General features: G+C 43.4%; 1 protein-coding gene and 2 long non-coding RNA genes across 5 annotated transcripts in view; 1 reads left to right on the forward strand and 2 right to left on the reverse strand.

Annotated features, from left to right (window-relative positions):
• The window catches only part of LOC140997979 (copine-9-like), a 325,346-nt gene that overhangs the window by 274,528 nt on the left and 30,988 nt on the right, over positions 1-19,830 (forward strand). The window lies entirely within an intron of this gene.
• Positions 3,904-5,734, reverse strand: LOC140997815 (uncharacterized). 2 transcript variants are annotated; one of them, XR_012179384.1, is made up of 3 exons: positions 4,754-5,697; positions 4,549-4,623; positions 3,904-4,459 (listed from the first exon to the last, which is right to left on the reverse strand). It is a non-coding gene; the product is annotated as an uncharacterized lncRNA (long non-coding RNA). The 2 variants fall into 2 exon arrangements; XR_012179383.1 differs by having other exon boundaries at positions 4,549-5,734.
• On the reverse strand, positions 11,867-13,122 carry LOC140997816 (uncharacterized). Of its 2 annotated transcripts, XR_012179386.1 has the most exons (3): positions 12,717-13,122; positions 12,512-12,586; positions 11,867-12,422 (listed from the first exon to the last, which is right to left on the reverse strand). It is a non-coding gene; the product is annotated as an uncharacterized lncRNA (long non-coding RNA). The 2 variants fall into 2 exon arrangements; XR_012179385.1 differs by having other exon boundaries at positions 12,512-13,122.

Consider the following 19,830-nt stretch of genomic DNA (forward strand, 5'->3'; position numbering starts at 1 on the left):
AAGCCCCCCGGTCCCCCTTCACATCACCCACCTGCCCAGGCTGCCCACCTCCAGCCGGAGACCACCAGCGTGCAAGCAGGTCGTGCACTCCCAGGCCATGGGAGTCCACAGCCCTCACCGCCCCGTCTTCGTCCCCTTTTCTCCCCGACCACACTGATAACCAGGGACTCCATCATCAGGAATATCCGCTTCTTCAATGCTGTCACTCACTGTTTCCCTGGAGCCACCGTACCCGATATCCTGGAGAAGCTCCCGGGACTGTTGCTCTCACTCCCCTCCTCTATCAGCCTGGTGATAGTTCATATAGGGACCAACGACTTGGCTCGTCAGCAGTCAGAGCTGACCAAAAAGGATTTTAAGGATCTTTTATGCTTTTTAAGTTCCTGTGGTAAGTCTGTTTTTATTTCTGGCCCGATCCCCACAGTGGCCCGTGGAGCAGGGCATTTTAGCAGATTACTCAGTCTCCACAGCTGGCTCCAGTCTACCTGCAGTGCCCTCAACATTGGTTTTATTGACAATTTTAACCTGTTTTGGGGGCGTTCAACCGTCTTCAGGAGTGATGGACTCCATCCCAACATGCTGGGTAGCCGCATGCTTGCGGCTAATCTACAGTATGCTGTACAATCCGCTGCACGTGCCTGACTATTTACTTCTTCTTCTTCTTCGTCCCCTCCCTCACCTGCCTTTCCTCTGTCAACAACACCAAACCATGTCCCACCTGTTACCACTAGCTCTCCCTTGTGGAAGGATCAAAATACAGCTTTTCCTGTTCCTGTCCACATCACTAACAGAGTTAGCATGAAACACCACCACCACCACAGTAAACTAACTCATGGGGTGAATTTTATTAATCTTACATCCATAAACACATACACACAGTTGTCTGCCAATTCACCCCCGACCCTGAATATGGCACTTTTAAATGAAAGATCTCTTTTAAATAAGACATTTTTAATTAATGACCTGATTTTAGATAATAATATTGACTGCATGTTTTTAACAGAAACATGGCTGAACACTGATGGACCAATAACACTCATCGAAGCCTCACCACCGAATTACAATTTTTCATTTACGAATAGAATAGACAGAAAAGGTGGCGGCATAGCAGCCATCCATTCAGCATCACTTGGTTTTAAGGATATTACATTTGGACACTATACAACTTTTGAATATCACTCTTTTGTTTTCAGCAACCCTCCCATACTCTGCATGACAGTTTACAGACCACCCAAACGATGCACTTCTTTTATTTCAGATTTTTCAGAACTACTCACAATCATTCACACTAACTTCGAGAGGGTCATTATCTCAGGTGATTTTAATATACACGTGGACAATCAATCAGACACTTTTACCTTGGAATTTTTAAACTTACTTAATCTTACAAATTTTACTCAACATGTTACCCAGCCTACCCATAACAGAGGACACACTTTGGATCTTTTAATTACCCACGGCCTGTCTGTTAACATCTCCTCTGTGATTGATGTAGGTCTGTCTGATCATTTCTGTGTCTTTTTTAATGTCTGTGATTTTATACAACAGGATATTCTAGAGCGAACTGTCAGGAAACGCTATCTTACTAATGAAGTGACTGCAAATTTTATTAATCTTTTACAAGACACTCCTGCAGACATTTTACCAGCCTCATGTGATTTTATAGTAGATAGTTTTAACAGTAAAATGAGATCAATCCTTGACGCAGTTGCTCCACTCACTTTGAGAAAGATCATTACCAATCCAACTCCTCCCTGGCGAAATGAAAAAACTAGACAGCTAAAGAGAAACTGTAGAAGAGCCGAAAGAAGGTGGAGAAAAGATAAATTAACAGTGCACTACCAAATTTTCCGTGAGCATTTGAACACTTATAATACAGTTTTTCTTGATTGCTTTGACCTGCTTAAAGAAACTGGGATCCACTCGGTTTCCATCATCACTGTCTCAGCAGAGCACAAGACACCTCTTGCAAATGTGTTAACCCTTTCTCATTGGATTGACACATTTTCCCCACCCTTTTGCAGAACAGTTAACACAGATGTCATTCAAGCAGTCCAAACTCCATTGTTTTAGCTATGGTAACCAAACAGAAACCATCTGTTCCTAACTATTAGAAACTACCTACATAAGTATGAAATCACTGAAGCACCTGTTTGACACTCCTTCCCACAAATCTTCAATTAGCAATCAGTCTGCAGGCCTTAAAAGGTGCAGAGTCTGTGTTGTTCTTTGCCAACATGGATGGAAGAGGTCTAAGGCAGATGAGAGTGAGTATCAATAGTGGCTATTTCTTATACTTTACTGTAATAGATTTTATTTTTATTTTCTTAATTTCTTATACTCTAATAGATTTTATTTTGGTTCACATGTATTTTGTGTAATATTTACAGTATTTCAGTTTTCAGCCACAGTTTGAAAAAAAGAATCAATGGAATCAATAAAATTTGCATCAAAGCATTTCTGATTCTGGATCCAATTCTTTGCAAGAAGGCAAATTTGACAACAAATGGCACTGGCATGAAAGCTATGACAGTAATAGGCTACAATGACAAGCAATGGTGCACTGATTCACACTGAGTGCTGTCTTTTGTATTTTGTTGTCCACTGTGTAATGGTTGATTGGAAGAGCTCATACACTTGTTTGCAAGTTGTGTTGTTTGAAGGCAAAATGTGCTTTTGTTGCATATTTTAAATGTTTTGGCGCGGTTAGAGCCTTTTGCAAACAAAATTTGTCATTTTGACCATGAGTGCCACTGTTTTGGCCTGTGTGTTAACTGTTTTGAAAATGTGGAGTTTGAGTTGACTGCTGAATCAAAGCAATCAAGAAAAACTGTAAAGCAATTAAAGATGCAAGACGATCACATTTTTCAAAACTGATAGCTGACAACCGGAACAACCACAAAATCCTATTCACAACAATTGACCATCTTATTAACCCTGTTTTTATGAAGTCTAGCAGTGAGTCGTCCATTTCTAAATGTGAAGATTTTGCAGATCACTTCAGAAGTAAAATAGATGATATTAGATCACTTTTATCCAAAGACCAGAATTTTAATTTTATCACTACAGAATCTTTGTTTTTACATGAGGAAACACTGGAGAAATTTGTCCTGGTTGATGCTGAGATGCTTGGCAAAGTGTGTTCCCAACTTAAACCAGCAACCTACATTTTAGATCCCATTCCCACTTCCTTTATTAAAACATTTTATAGCTCTTTTAAGGATGAGTTACTTAACATTGTAAATTACTCTCTTCAGATGGGTGTTTTTCCTACAGCACTTAAGACTGCCACAGTGAAACCCCTTCTGAAGAGAAACAATTTAGATCCCTCCATACTTAATAATTACAGACCAGTATCCAATCTACCATTTTTAAGCAAAATTTTAGAGAAACTTGTTTTTAATCAGTTAAATGATTTTATGATAACCTATAAAATCTATGAAATGTACCAATCAGGTTTTAGGACAAACCATAGTACTGAGACCGCACTAGTTAAAATTGTAAACGACCTCAGGTTAAATCTGGACAGGACAAAACCATCTATTTTAGTACTTCTTGATTTAAGTGCAGCCTTTGATACAGTAGACCATTCAATTCTTTTAGACAGACTGCACAACCAGGTTGGAATCTCTGGTACTGTTTTTAACTGGTTTAAATCTTATCTCACTGACAGAACATTTTTCATGAGTATGGAGGGATACTCATCAAAGAGCTACAAAATTACCTGTGGTGTCCCCCAAGGCTCAATTTTAGGTCCAACACTTTTTAACCTATATGTAGCACTTAAGATACAATCAGATTAAATTTATAGGTAGAAAAGAATACCAAAATGTATGTGGTGGACTAGTATGTAAAGGAGGTTCGGCTCAGGAGCTATGGAGAATTAACAACGCACACAACGACTGAGTTGCAAAGAGAGTAAAGTGTATTGACAAAAGATATATATATACACAGAAACGTTAAAGTGCAGTAGTAATACTTGATACCCAAAATAATTAACCAAAATAATTAACCAAAATAATTAACCAAAATAAAGGCCTTTGGAAAAGAAAACTATGTACAAAGGTTCAATGTGATAAAGCATAGAGTGCTATCAAAAATGGAGATGGTACTCCACGCAGCTTTGACTTAGCTGAGGTTAATCAACTCTTCAATACACAATCATTCAGGTACACACAACATTTCCCAATACCATAAACAGAAATGTACGCAGTGGTTTATAAAGACTTTAGACCTTGATTCAAGTATAGTAGTATTGCAGAATTAATTACTGTTAACCCATAAATAACGGGACCAGACTAAAGCTAGTGCTACCACACCACCTGGGGATCAGCCAGGCTTGCGGCCTGTGTGTGTCTTAGCTGCTCAGTCGTCTTTACTCTTCTGGTAGCTCGCCATCCGTGTTGTCTTCGTCTTTATCTTCCTCTTCATCATCATCATCAGGATTAAAAAGCCTGACCTGTTAATGAACAGGTATCATCATCATCAGTCATTTAATTCCTCCTGGTTGCATGAGTTAGCATCCACAATAATCACACAGTTCCTCACCAGTGTTAAGTCCAAATCCAGCACACATCCTCTTCAGCAGCAGCACAGCATCACATCATCCGAACAGGCAGGTAACTATTAAATGACGGGGCATTATCAATTAGCATCAGAGCTTTAGAGCTAGCGATGTTAGCAATGCTAGGTAGCGTTAGCGGCGTCCCGCTAGCATTTAGCATTAGCATCTTCATGAATGAGTTGCACTCACCAGCTTCTTCTTCAGTTGGAACGTGACATAAAAGTTTGTCCGGCTTCCTCTTCAGTCACTGTCTTCCCACTGTTGCAGTGAAGCTCCGGCTTTCTGCTTCAGTCCTCTCGTGTCCGTATATCTCTCTGTAGTCGTGGATGTGTGAGTAGCAACGTGCCGTGAGTAGTGGACGGCTGCCTGGCTGGCGTGCTCTGTGAGCCAGGTGTGTTTTCTTCTGTCACCGGGGGAAAAGTGACGGCCCCTGAGTGACGTAAAGCGGCCTGATTGGCTCCGCCAGCTCAGCTGACCTGACCAGCTTCTGTGCTGGTGGGCCAACCATGACTTGCCAGGAGTTAACTTGTCAATGGCGTTACATCCTGTGCTGGTGGGCCAACCATGACTTGCCAAGAGTTAACTTGTCACTGGCGTTACATCCTCCCCTCTTGAAGGATTGCACGTCCCGCTGCATCCTCCCTGTGGCTGAGAAGTTACAGGAGCATCCAAGCCAGCCCACATCGGCACAGAGGACATCACCACATCTGGACTGGGATCCACTAGAGAGCTGGTGACAGCATTGCTTAGGCCTTGAAACAATGACTGAATTACTGAAACAAGTGGATTTCCCAGGGTGGTGTATTGGAACCGCTCTGGTGGTTTCCTCTGTCTCGTGGGATATCTGACAGGTGGGTCAGGAGGCAACGGATTGCTTTCCGGTGGAGGTTCTTGAACATCATCACGTTGATTACTTTCAGTTAACACCTCTGAGCTTACATCCTGGTCAACAGCATGCATATCAGGTAAGTTTCTTTCAGGTGATACATCACAAACAGTGTTAGGCTCAGGTGAGTTGTCTTTGTTAGAACCAGGTTCCATATTAAGAGCATTGTCTTGTCCAGGTGAAGCAGTATCAGGAGATAGATTGGAATTAGCGTGTGAGAATGAAGCAGGTCCAGATTCAGCACCAGCTCCAAGATCAACCTCATCGAGGATGTCAGCTGAGGTCGCTACAGCTGGGACAACCACGTCCCTTGTATTACTCTCAGAGGGATGAACAGAGAGTGGCAAGGGAGAAGAAGTCACTGCATGAGCTGGAGGATCTGCACACGTAGACTGCTGAACTGGATTCTTCTCGTACACTTTAATGAATGCAGATGGAGTGTTCTGCAGCTTTCGGGGAATAGGAATATCATAGTCAGAATCAGAATTAACATCCTCTTGTACCTGTGTGTCACTGCTGGGACTTGACTGGCTACGGGTTTGTGGCCGTCGAGGCAGATTGACAGTGCCAGGAAGTTCAGGGTCACAGCTAGGCAAAAACCCACATGGAAGCAGCAGGTCTCTGTGTACTGTGCGTAAAGGTCCATCTCGGTGTTCAGGTTTTACAGTATACACTGGAAGTTCTCCTGCCCGTTTCACAACAACATATATGTCTGACTCCCACTTATCTGCCAACTTGTGCTTTCCTCGCAGCCGAACATTTCTGACAAGCACCCGGTCATCCACATTGAGTGTAGATTCAGTGATCCGTTTGTCAAAGCGTGCCTTGTTCCGGCCTGCGCTCTTAGCAACATTTCCACTGGCAAGTTTGTAACTCTCCTCCAGATGGCTCTTGAGATCTTTGACATATTGAGAATGTGAGGGCTGTGCAACATCAGAGGGAAGACCAAAAGCCAAATCTATTGGCAGACGAGGCTGTCGACCAAACATGAGCTCGTAGGGGCTAAAACCAGTAGTATCATTCTTGGTACAGTTATAAGCATGTACTAAAGGCTTAACAAAGTCCTTCCAATGACTTTTGTCCTTGTGACTTAAGGTTCCCAGCATCTGAAGCAGTGTTCGATTAAAACGTTCCACAGGATTTCCTCTTGGATGATATGGAGTGGTTCGGACTTTCCTTATGCCAGCGAGTTGACAGAGTTCCTTGATAGTTTTGGATTCAAAATCCGGCCCTTGGTCACTGTGAAGGCGTTCTGGGAAGCCATAATGGACGATGAAACTTTCCCATAATGCTTTGGCAACAGTGCGAGCCGTTTGATTGGGAGTCGGAATAGCCACAGCATACTTGGTGAAATGATCAGTTATTACCAATATGTCCTTTGTATTGCTGCGATCGGGTTCCAGAGACAAAAAATCCATACACACCAACTCTAATGGACGGCTGGTAAGTATGTTGACCAATGGAGCTGCTTTCTCGGGAGGGGTCTTTCGCCGAACACAGCGATTACAGGTGTGGATTTTCTTTTCAACTGTAGCTGCCATTTTGGGCCAAAAAAATCGGGCTCGTACAAGATCAAGCACACGCTCCACTCCCATATGTCCCATGTCATCATGGAGACTTTGTAACACCAGGCCTCTCAGTTCTGCTGGTAACACCAATTGAAGAGTGGTACTTGAACCTTGTTGTCGTGATCTGTACAGAATGTCATTTTTCAGAACCAAGCGATTCCATTCCCGGAGCAACAGAGGAAGCTCAGGAAGTTCCGCTCGAACGGTAGGTGATGGACTCACTCCTGATTCCAATTGCTGAACAACTTCCCGGATACAGGGGTCCGCTCTTTGCTTTTCCTTTAACTCACTTTCTGTTAGATGAGGAATCACAGGGAACCCGCTCTCACCTCCCTCGAGGGCACTTGGAATGGCTTCAGCATGACATGTAAGCGATTCAACCAAGGGTGAGTTGTGAGATCCACTTTCATCCACAGTCATAGTGTTACAAACAACATGCTTGTCACAAATGGCTTCAACTTCTGACTCAGACAGATGCTGTAAGGCAAACTGGCGGATTCGATCACTTTCTTTTTGGGAAGAATAGTCATTCAGCAGATCACCATGAGGACGTCGTGATAAAGCATCGGCATCTACATTCTGGCTGCCGGCTCGATACTGCAGCTTGAAAGTGAAAGTAGCAAGGTCAGATAGCCATCGATAGCTTATAGCATCCAGCTTGGCTGTAGTCAGAATGTAGGTGAGGGGGTTACTATCAGTGACCACTGTGAACTGAGCTCCATACAAGTAATCACTGAATTTATCCGTAACTGCCCATTTCAGAGCCAAAAACTCAAGCTTATGCGCTGGGTACTTTGATTCACTGCGGGTCAATCCTCGGCTCGCAAATGCAATGGCTCGTAGCTTTCCTTCCTGCTCCTGGTACAATGCAGCACCCAATCCGGTGGTGCTAGCATCGGTGTGGAGGGTGTAAGGCAGTTTAGGATTAGCAAATCCGAGAACAGGGGCTGTAGAAAGAGTTTCAATGAGAGTTTCAAAGGCTTGCTGACAAGCGGGGGTCCATCGAGATCCAAAGGGCTCCTTTGGGTTGTGGTACTGAGGAGACTGACCAGTTTTCTTCCCTCGGTTGTGAAGGGGTGGATATCCTGCAGTGAGGTCGTTCAGAGGCTTAACGAGCTGGGAGTAACCTTTAATAAACCTCCGATAATAACCAGAGAAACCAAGGAATGATCGCAATTCTTTGAGTGTTCTGGGTTGTGGCCAGGTCTTCAGTGCTTGGATTTTATCAGGATCCGTCTCAACACCGTCAGCAGATACAATATGGCCAAGATATCTTACTGAAGTTTGGAAGAATTTACATTTTTCCACGGACAACTTGAGACCATATTCCTTCAGACGCTGCAACACTTTAAGCAGGCGGGATTCATGTTCCTCCAGAGTGTCAGAAAAGATGATGATGTCATCTATGAACACTAGCACCTCTTTCAGAGTGAAGCCTCCCATACACTTCTCCATCAAGCGTTGAAATGTGCTAGGGGCGTTGGTAATGCCTTGGGGCATCCGGTTAAACTCCCAGAAGCCTAAAGGGCAGACAAAAGCAGTTTTTTCTTTATCCGATTCTTCCATTTCAATTTGATAATAACCAGACTTAAGGTCCAATACAGAAAACCATTTGGAACCAGCCAGAGCACGAAAAGCTTCTTCCATGTTTGGAAGGGCGTATGCATCTTTGATGGTCTGTATGTTAAGCTTTCTGTAGTCAATGCACAGGCGGACAGAGTTGTCTTTCTTCCGAATGACAACAATCGGTGAAGAGAAGGGGGATTCGGACTCTCGGATAATCCCGGCCTCTGCCAGCTCTTGCAGGTGTTTGCGCACTGCATCCACATCATGCGGATGGATGGGTCTCGCCCGCTGTTTGAAGGGAGTCTGGTCATTCAGTTTGATATGATGTTTTACTTTATCAGTGTTCCCAAAATCCAGATCATGCTGTGCAAAGACTTCAGGCATAGCGTTGAGGAGTTTGGTTATCCTTTCTTTCCATTCAGCTGATACAGGTGAGTCAGTGAAATCAAACTGAAAGCGTGGAAGTAGCGGGGATTCTGGGGGATTGGACAGGTTATTTTGAACAGAATCAGTCTGGGTTTTAATGATGCTCTGTACCACGCTCAATTCAGCCAACACAGTCTTCGGTGGAAGAATAATGTCGCGCCCAGTTTCATTGTGCACCACCACTGGAAGGCGACTGGAATGCTTGGAAGACACAGTAATAAGACAACTTGTCACCAAAACACCACAAGGTAAGGAAAAGTCAGATGGGGGTTCCATGAGGGCCCATTTCTCTGCATGGGGACCTCTATTGTTCATAACACCCTGTAATACCACAGTACTAAAGGCTGGAATCACTTCAGGGCTGTGTCCATGCAGCTTTATTAGCCCCAAGTTTCCATCATGAGAATGCTGGTGCCTCAATGCCATGATCTTCAACACAGCCCGATAACCATTATGTACAGGGATAAAACTGGGGTTGCACTGGCAATACTCAGCATAAAGGAGATCAAGCGTGTTGGTGCCAATTAACACTTGGTCACCTGTGGTTCCACCGTGACTGGGGACCACTAAAGCAAGAGTGGGGACATCAAGCTCCGCCCCAACAAACTCCTTCGGGAATGTCACACACAGCTCTACACACCCTAAATACGGTACCTCTTGTCCATTGGCTCCTTCTATTTCTAGTAGGGTGGTTAAAGGCTTAATTGGTTGATCTGCCAAAAACTGTGCATGATATGACAAAGGAATGGTTGTGACTTGAGACCCCGTGTCCAGTAGACAGGTTGTTGGGTTACCGGAGATCTTAACCTGCACCGTACTCTTCGTTCCCACCAGTCTCTTTGAGGGTGCTGACAGGTGATTATTTGCTTTGGCTTGTTTCAACTGTACCCGCTTTGCAGTGGGACTCTGTTCCTCTTCACCAGCTCCTGAGTGTCCCTCCACAGGAGCTGATTCTAGTTTAAATCGCCAGAAGATGGAGGAGGTTTAAGTTGGCGACGCTTCTCTTGCAGCTGTGTTTTTTTGAATGCAACCAAAGAAGGATTGGATGGTTGATCACAGTGAGACGAAATGTGGCCATCTTCTCCACAGTTAAAGCAATATCCAGGGCGAAGCTGAAAATTTGGCTTGCTGCTTGCTTTAAACTGCTTTCCGGAGTATCCTGGGCTCTTTCGAAAAGTGGCTGAATCAGTGGACCTGGCATGGCTCATTGGTGTATTTCTAGAGCCTGTACCAAAAGAAGAGGTCAAAGTTGAAAGTTGATTCTGTATCTGCGTCACCATCTTCTTAAGCTGCTCAATTTCGGAGGACTGCTCAACCACTGCACAGGAGCAAGCACTGTGCACATGGGAGGCCGCATGTGACTTTAAAGCAAGAGATGTTGGTCTTACTGAACCCAAGTGATGTTTCATACGGGAAGCTTTAGCCACTTGCTTATCCTCTTCAACACGGAGCAACAAAAGCAACTCTGCAAAGGATGGAGGATTGTCCTTCTTTTGCTCCAACTGGAGATCACTGATCAAAGCGTTATCCCAACAGCCTCGACAAAATTGTTTCAAGAGATGGCGATTCAAGTCAGTGAAAGAAACACCACCTCGTTTCACAGCTGTGTTTAACACCACTTGAAGGCGGTGCAGATACTCAGAAGGCTTTTCTCCATTATTTTGCAATGTGCTCAGAAACTTGGCAAAACACTCATCTCCATCAGCCACTGTGCCATAAGCTGAGTTCAAAAGTTCAAGATATGCATTTGGTAGCGCTCGGGGCCCTAAATGCTTCACAATGTCGGCAGCAGGGGGCAGCAAACTATCAAAAATCTTGCGAGAGCGATCCAAATCAGACACAGAGGGATCAGTGAGAAACAAATCTACATTGGTTTGCCAAGTCTCATAATCAGCTTCATTACTGGGCCGTAGAGATTTTCCAGAAAAAGCCCGGAGTCGAGAAGAACCATGAAGATGGGACACAACACTGTCGGTCTTGACAATGTGTTCTACTACCACTTTCTGAATTTCAGGGGGAGTTAGCACTTCCTCACTTGACAGGAGGGGCTGACGCTTAATAGTGGCAGGAGGGGCAAGGTAAGAAGCAAAAGCACTGGTCAGGCTGGGCGATGATTTTCCAATTGGGGTCGAAACGGGAGATGCTTTAACAGGGCCTTTCGTCACTGTCTCTGTTGTAGTAAAGGGCACTTGATCATCGTGTGGGTCAGATTTCACTTCAGGCTCTTTTTCTGAGGTCAGGGAAGAAGAGACTTTGACTAGCTCCTCTTGTAATAACACTTCAAATGGCTTTGCACTTAGCTTAGCGATGGCCTGCAGCTCCTCCAGGTAGGTCTTGGTCGCGCTGCTGCATGCGAGGGGACTGTATATGCCGGCCAATGAGCATATCTTATAAGTGACCTCAGGTGTGGTAGGACTTATATAGTTTAACGGTAACAAAGGTGCAAGAGACTGCATTGCAGTTCCATGTGTAAACTCAACAATACCATGTCTTGGAAATTCAGCAGTATCAATACCAAAAACACGACTTACCGAACCAAATTGCGCAAGGTAAGTTTCAATTTCTTTGTCTCTGTCAGTGTTAGTTAAACCAACTATTACTACCGAATCTGGGATTTTTATTGACTCTTCCAACACGATTTCCATGATTTAAGTTGTTGATTTATACCCCCAAAAAAATGTATGTTCATCAATTCTCAACACAGCTCCTGGCTAGCTCGCCATAATTATGTAGCACTTAAGATACAATCAGATTAAATTTATAGGTAGAAAAGAATACCAAAATGTATGTGGTGGACTAGTATGTAAAGGAGGTTCGGCTCAGGAGCTATGGAGAATTAACAACGCACACAACGACTGAGTTGCAAAGAGAGTAAAGTGTATTGACAAAAGATATATATATACACAGAAACGTTAAAGTGCAGTAGTAATACTTGATACCCAAAATAATTAACCAAAATAATTAACCAAAATAATTAACCAAAATAAAGGCCTTTGGAAAAGAAAACTATGTACAAAGGTTCAATGTGATAAAGCATAGAGTGCTATCAAAAATGGAGATGGTACTCCACGCAGCTTTGACTTAGCTGAGGTTAATCAACTCTTCAATACACAATCATTCAGGTACACACAACATTTCCCAATACCATAAACAGAAATGTACGCAGTGGTTTATAAAGACTTTAGACCTTGATTCAAGTATAGTAGTATTGCAGAATTAATTACTGTTAACCCATAAATAACGGGACCAGACTAAAGCTAGTGCTACCACACCACCTGGGGATCAGCCAGGCTTGCGGCCTGTGTGTGTCTTAGCTGCTCAGTCGTCTTTACTCTTCTGGTAGCTCGCCATCCGTGTTGTCTTCGTCTTTATCTTCCTCTTCATCATCATCATCAGGATTAAAAAGCCTGACCTGTTAATGAACAGGTATCATCATCATCAGTCATTTAATTCCTCCTGGTTGCATGAGTTAGCATCCACAATAATCACACAGTTCCTCACCAGTGTTAAGTCCAAATCCAGCACACATCCTCTTCAGCAGCAGCACAGCATCACATCATCCGAACAGGCAGGTAACTATTAAATGACGGGGCATTATCAATTAGCATCAGAGCTTTAGAGCTAGCGATGTTAGCAATGCTAGGTAGCGTTAGCGGCGTCCCGCTAGCATTTAGCATTAGCATCTTCATGAATGAGTTGCACTCACCAGCTTCTTCTTCAGTTGGAACGTGACATAAAAGTTTGTCCGGCTTCCTCTTCAGTCACTGTCTTCCCACTGTTGCAGTGAAGCTCCGGCTTTCTGCTTCAGTCCTCTCGTGTCCGTATATCTCTCTGTAGTCGTGGATGTGTGAGTAGCAACGTGCCGTGAGTAGTGGACGGCTGCCTGGCTGGCGTGCTCTGTGAGCCAGGTGTGTTTTCTTCTGTCACCGGGGGAAAAGTGACGGCCCCTGAGTGACGTAAAGCGGCCTGATTGGCTCCGCCAGCTCAGCTGACCTGACCAGCTTCTGTGCTGGTGGGCCAACCATGACTTGCCAGGAGTTAACTTGTCAATGGCGTTACATCCTGTGCTGGTGGGCCAACCATGACTTGCCAAGAGTTAACTTGTCACTGGCGTTACATCTACATGCTGCCACTTGGGAATGTCATCAGGAAGCACGGCATCAACTTCCACAGTTATGCTGATGACACACGGCTGTATATCGCCGTGTCTCCTGATGACCCAGGGCCAATTGATGCCCTTTTTAACTGTATTTTAGATATCAAGTCATGGATGGCAAAAAAATTTCTTCAACTCAACCAGGACAAAACCGAGGTCTTATTTATTGGTTCTGAAGCTCAAAGACAGATGATTAATACAAAATTGAACGCCCTGGCATTACAACCAACTAACCAAGTAAAAAACCTTGGAGTTATTTTTGATTCAGACCTCAGTTTTAACCCACACATCAGAAACATAACTAAGACAGCTTTTTATCATCTAAAAAACATTGCCAGAGTGAGACCATTCCTTTCCAAAGCCAGTACAGAGACATTAATGCATGCTTTTATCACCAGCCGCATTGATTATTGCAACGCTCTACTTTCTGGTCTCCCAAAAAAGAACTTGGCTCAGTTACAACTACTCCAAAACTCTGCAGCACGGGTGTTGACTAAGACCAGAAAGAGAGCACACATCACACCCATTTTAAAGTCTCTGCACTGGCTACCTGTCTGCTTCAGGATTGATTTTAAGATCCTTTTATTAGTTTTTAAAGCTCTTAATGGCCTTGGCCCAACTTATTTATCACACACACACACACACACACACACACACACACAATGTGTGTCATCGACATTGTTTTGCAGGCCTGTAGGTTCAGGTGGCTGTTGAGTTGTGCTGCAAGGTCTCTAAAGTTTGTGAATCCAAAGTCTTCAACTTATGGTATGGATCATATAGAGGCCGCTCTGGGAACATTGCAGATACTTGTGTTTTGTGTGATCAAGCTTCACACACCTGTGTCTGGCAGCTGCATACTGTGAAGCACTGAAGGATTAAAGAAGGTCCCAAAAACCTGTAGCTCCTCAGCTCAGAGGGTGAAGAGCAGCTGTATGATGGCCAAATATTCCAGTCCAAATTGGGACTGTTACCAAAGTGTGTAGCAGACCCACAGATCTAGTGGCGGACAACATGTGATTGTTACAGAAAAAAAGGTGGTTCGAACTGAGGAAGCCTCTTGGATGAGAAGTGAAACGTCTTCAACAAACTGAAACAAGTCCAGTTGCCTACGATACAGCACCTAGATTTACCATGACCTGGATGACTGAGAACCTTCATCAACATATGAAGGTACAGTACCAGCAGGGGGTGATAATGATGGAAGCAAAGGACAATTGTAGTATGAAGAGCCAGACAGTCTGCATATGGAGGTGTAGTGAGCAGCCTTGTTAAGCAAGTATATGGTGATTGTTGTATGGAAGAAGTTATTTTAAGCCAAACCATCATCTTTTCCTAAACTTAACCAAGAAGTTTTGATGCCTTTATTTTGAAAGTGCAGCCAGATGTTATATAGTTTTTATTGCTTATTTGACCACCAAATGAGAATGTGTTGTTTCCACAAACATGTCAGTTATTATTCACATAAATTTCATTTTGTTTTCTAATAATCTCAATTTTCAGGTCAAGTGCAGTTTTTGGGGCATTTGAAGACCTCTTCTACATTTAGACCACATCAACAGTAATTGTAAATCTAAATGCTCTCATGCTCAAGATATCAAAATGTTGTAAAATATGGTTTCAGTTAGACTCCCGTCTTCCCCACATTTCTTTTACTTGCTCTCACTGTTCAGAGTTTATCTCTCAATGCTTCTACAGCATGCCTCCAGTAATCCAGTACATCAGTCCTGACAACTGCTTCATCTGTAGTTTTAGCATTCTTCAGCATCACTTTACAGGTAGCATTAGCATCATTCAGCATTAATTACTGCAGGTGGCCTAACATCGGCAGTCACCCTCCATCCCCCTCAGTCAAAACTGCCGTTGTCTTTCTTTCTCTATCTCAAGTAGGGTGCAGTTGATGTAAACCAGTTGGTTTTGTTCTTTTGAAGAGTACAGAAGTCACACATTTTTCAAATGAAGCTAGACCAAAAGTGTATTAATTTTTTATTGAATAACACATCCTCTACTACTATTATATACTACTACCACTCCGTCTACTATTGCATTGGTGCTCCTATTGACAAGTGTCAGAGAAAGACAGACATGGAGAAGTTTCAATTGGACTTTGTATATTAAAGCAGGTGGCATGAAATGAATGATACTTTTAAAATATTCCTAAGCAGCTTTATGCCTCGCAATTCGACAGTCACATCATGACATGTGTGACTTCTTTGCAGAAGTGGAGTTATCACATTCATTCGGGGGAGGTATTTTTCTCATAATGTAAGGAGATTGATCAATATCATTCAGCACTCCTCAATGTATAGCTCTGAGGCTTTGTTTGTTTCTCTTGATGCAGAAAAAGCCTTTGATAGGCTGGAATGGTCTTACCTCTACCACACTTCATAAATTTGGTTTGGGGGATGATTTTGTAAAATGGATCCAGATCTTATATTCTTCACCTCTATCAGCTGTAATTACTTATGGGCTCAGGAGCCTCTAGCTGCAGTTATAAGACAGGATGTCAGCATAACAGGAATCACCTTAAATAGCCAACGGCACAAAATTTCTCTGTATGCCGACGACACTTTAATCTGCCTCGACTCGCCAAGATAATCAATTCCCAAATTGATAGAGTTAATTAATAAATATGGCTCCTTTTCCGGATATAAAATACATTTTTCTAAGAGTGAGGCCATGGCACATGGTAACTCGCAAATGTTAGATCCAAACATCTCATTGGTCCCCAGCTGGCTTTTCTTGTTTGGGTATTAAAGTCTCCCCATGCTTAAAAGATCTTTATATGCTTAATTTTACTCCCCTCCTACGTACCATAAAACATGACCTTGATAGGTGGTGTGGCCTACCCCTATCCTTACTAGGCCGTATCCATCTGATCAAAATGAACATTCTCCTGCGTCTCTTGTATTTCTTTCAAATTCTCCCAGTTATATTGCCAAAGAAAATTCTTGTATAGCTAAACAGTTCTATCATATAATTTATTTGGTGCAAAAAAGACCTAGGCTAAGATACAGTTTCCTTAGTCTGCCTGCCAAATGTGGTGGTTTAGCAGCGCCGTCATTTGCATTGTACCAATTGGCCGCACAGTTCAAATATCTCATGGAAGGGTTCATACAGGACTCTAACTCTACTTGGCTCAGTTGTGAATCAGACTCTTTGGATGGGATCCCCCTGCACAACCTCTTATATATATCTCCTGAAAAAGTATCATTATTGATAAAAGAAAATTTGGTTTTAAAGAATATGTTAAATATTTGGAGGCAGGTCAGGAAATTAGAAGGGTACAATAATTGTTTTTCATTATTAACCCCTCTTCATGATAACCCAGACTTCCCACCTGGCCTTAGGGCTGGTCTCGCTGATTGGAGCCGCAGAGGCATTAAAGTAGTTAGGGACATGGTTCAGAATGGCTTGATCCTCACATTTCAGCAAGTCAAAAAGTTTGGTGTCACCAATGTTGACTTCCTTAAATATTTGCAGGTTTGGAATTTTATCCTGTCAAGTTAAAAGTGTTCTCTGGGGGGCTTGCCATCTCTCCTATAGAGTCTCTGTTGGTAGATAATTTGCAGCAGCTTTATAGGATACTGTGCGGCTTCAAGGAGAACAACTCCGATAAAGTTAAAGGCAAATGGGAATCTGACCTAGGTACTATAATAGAACCAGAGGACTGGGATGCCTTGTGTAACCAGCCAACCAGTGTCTTAGCATCTAATTCAGCCTGGGAGAGGCAATTTAAGATTTTACATTGACTTTGTATTACTCCTGAAGCTAGACACAGAATGAATCCTGCCATATCAGAACTTTGTACTAAATGTCAATCTGCTGTTGGCTCATTTTTTCATTGTTTGTGGAGCTGCCCCCACGTCCAGCAGTTTTGGATCAGAATTGCTCAACAGCTTGATAAGAACTTTAAGTGCCCTTTACATCTGGGCGCCAGGACTTGCTTGTTGGGCCTGACTGATGAGATACCTGCTGATCTTCGTAACAGAAAACTTTTGCATATTCTGCTGCACTGTGCCCGGAAGTGTATTCTACTCATGTGGATCATGTGGAAAGCTCCAACCCTAAATCAGTGGTTGTGTACTGTGACAAACATCATCCCTTTTGAAGCCTCTTCCACGGCCTTAAAGGACAAGCCCTTCACATTCTACAGGATCTGGGTCTCTTTCTTTGACTACTTGGTGTGATGTTATGAGTATAGTAAGATAAGAACTCCATTACCCAGCATGCCACAGTAGTGAGGAGCATGCGCAGGAGCCCCGCCGGACGTCAGTTGGACGTAGCCATGCAGGTAGCACTGGACTGTTTTATGTGCAAAGCTGTTAAGTAAATATCAAAAGAAAACCAGCTATCACGCCTCGTCTGCTTATTATAAGTTTGAGCAAGACAACACATGGTGTCAGAAGTGGCTGTGAGTAGCTACGGACGGAAGATTTGCCACGGGGGAGCCACGAGAAAAAAAAAAAAAGTCTCCGGTCGCGTGAGCGAAACGTGCTAACGTAGCAACATGCTAACAGAGTTCGCTACGGTGTGTGATGGCTACAAGCGGCAGTGGGAGTGAAGCAGGGGACAAGGGACAGATCAAACAAGTAGAAGAGGATCTCATGCCCGAATTGGAGGACAACCAGCAACAGGAGAGGGCTGTGGAAGTCCCGGTACCCCATTTGCATGGATAAGCTAAGTCCGCCCACTTCCATGCAATTGACTGGTAATCTTGCTGATAACTGGAAGCGTTTTTCAGCAAAGATTTAATATATATCTAGCAGCAAGCAGAGCAGGGGGTGATGATGAAAAACTGAAAGCTCACATCACGAGAAGATGCTTTGGACATATATAATAGCTTTCAGCTGGATGAAGCTAATCTGACTTTGGCAGAGCTAATGACAAAGTTTGAAGAGTACTTTGTGCCTAGTCAGAACGTGACCTTTGAGAGGTACAAGTTTTTCACCCATGACCAAAAGCAAGGAGTACCTTTTGATCAGTACTTAGCAGAGCTTCACACACTAAGCAAAACATGTGAATTTGACACTCTGAGAGACTCACTAGTGAGAGACAGGATCGTTTGTGGCACAGTGGATAATGCACTCAGAGAAAGACTGCTCACAGAGACTGGACTTACACTAGACAAGTGTGTCAGTATGTGCAGAGCAGCAGAAACCACTCGAGCACAAGCAAAAGAGCTTCGGAGAGGTGAAACAACAGTGCATGCAATACATAAAGAACAGAGAAAAAAGAAAACATTTACCAAACAAAAGACCAAAAAGAGAAATCTGCAGAGTTCAAATGTGGTAAATGTGGAGGCAGCCACAAGCCAAAATCATGTCCTGCATTTGGAAAATCCTGTAACAACTGTGGAAGGAGCAATCACTATGCTAAATGTTGCAAAGCAGCTTCAAAACAGAAAGTTCACAGAGTTGATGAGGAAGATGAGGATGATGAGGAGTTCATTGTGGATGTGGTGCAGGCTTGTACAACTGAAAAAGAGGAATGGATTGTGCCAATCAAAGTGAATGAGACGATAACACCATTCAAGTTAGATACAGGTGCCCACGTAAACCTGCTATCTTTTGAAGACTACAAAACACTGACTGTGAAGAGCAAAATTCATCCTGTAAAAACAAAAGTGACTGGATACACTGGAGAACGCGTTCCTGTTAAAGGCAGATGCATCGCAACCTTCAAACAAAAATGTCGGCAGATAAGAGCACAGCTACTGATCGTGGATATGAGTGTACAACCAATCCGGGGACTCAGTGCATGTATAAAGCTCAATCTGGTCAAAAGAGTGTTTGTAGTGACATCACCAGATACTGCAAATGATCATGACTCACTCATGGAGGAGTATAAAGACTGTTTCTAAGGACTTGGATGTCTACCTGGAAAACACAAAATACGTGTAGATAAAAGTGTGCCTCCCGTTGTGCATCCCTGCAGGAAAGTCCCGTTTGCACTGCGGGAAAAATTGAAAGATGAACTAGCGCACATGGAAAAACTAGAGGTCATCAAGAAAATAGATGAGCCAACTGAATGGGTCAGCTCCCTGGTTATTGTGCAAAAGAAAACAGGTGCTCTGAGAACGTGCTTGGACCCAAGGGACTTAAACAAAGCAATCAAAAGAGAACATTTTAAGTTACCAACCAGAGAAGAAATCATGGCACAGTTTGCTGGAGATAAATGGTTCAGTAAACTAGACGCTTCGTCAGGTTTCTGGCAGCTGAGGTTAGACGAGGAGAGTTCGAGGCTGTGCACGCCTGAGGTCAGGTACAGGTTTCTTCGTCTGCCATACGGTATCTTGTCAGCGCCTGAAGTCTACCATAATTAGACTATTTACATGATTTTCGAGCACATACCAGGAGTAGAGACCATGGATATAACGGTTACCGGTGTCACGGTAAACCACGGTAAAATTCCCAACGGTGAAGGTTACCGTTTAAGTTTTAATTACCATGGTAACCGCCGCGGTCAATAACCACGGTGTGGAAAACTCGCGAGATACTTTATCCAAGTCTCCCTACGCAGGCGCAGCGTGCAACGTGCGCTTGTTATGTAGTGAAGAAGACATGGCGGAGGGAGGACGTGATAGTAGCGGCATTTTTCCGCCTTCAAAGAGAACCAAATCTGAAGTCTGGGCGTATTTTGGTTATTATAAGAATGCTCAGGGACA

Source organism: Pagrus major, chromosome 6 (assembly GCF_040436345.1).
Source record: "Pagrus major chromosome 6, Pma_NU_1.0".
NCBI classification, from domain to species: domain Eukaryota; kingdom Metazoa; phylum Chordata; class Actinopteri; order Spariformes; family Sparidae; genus Pagrus; species Pagrus major.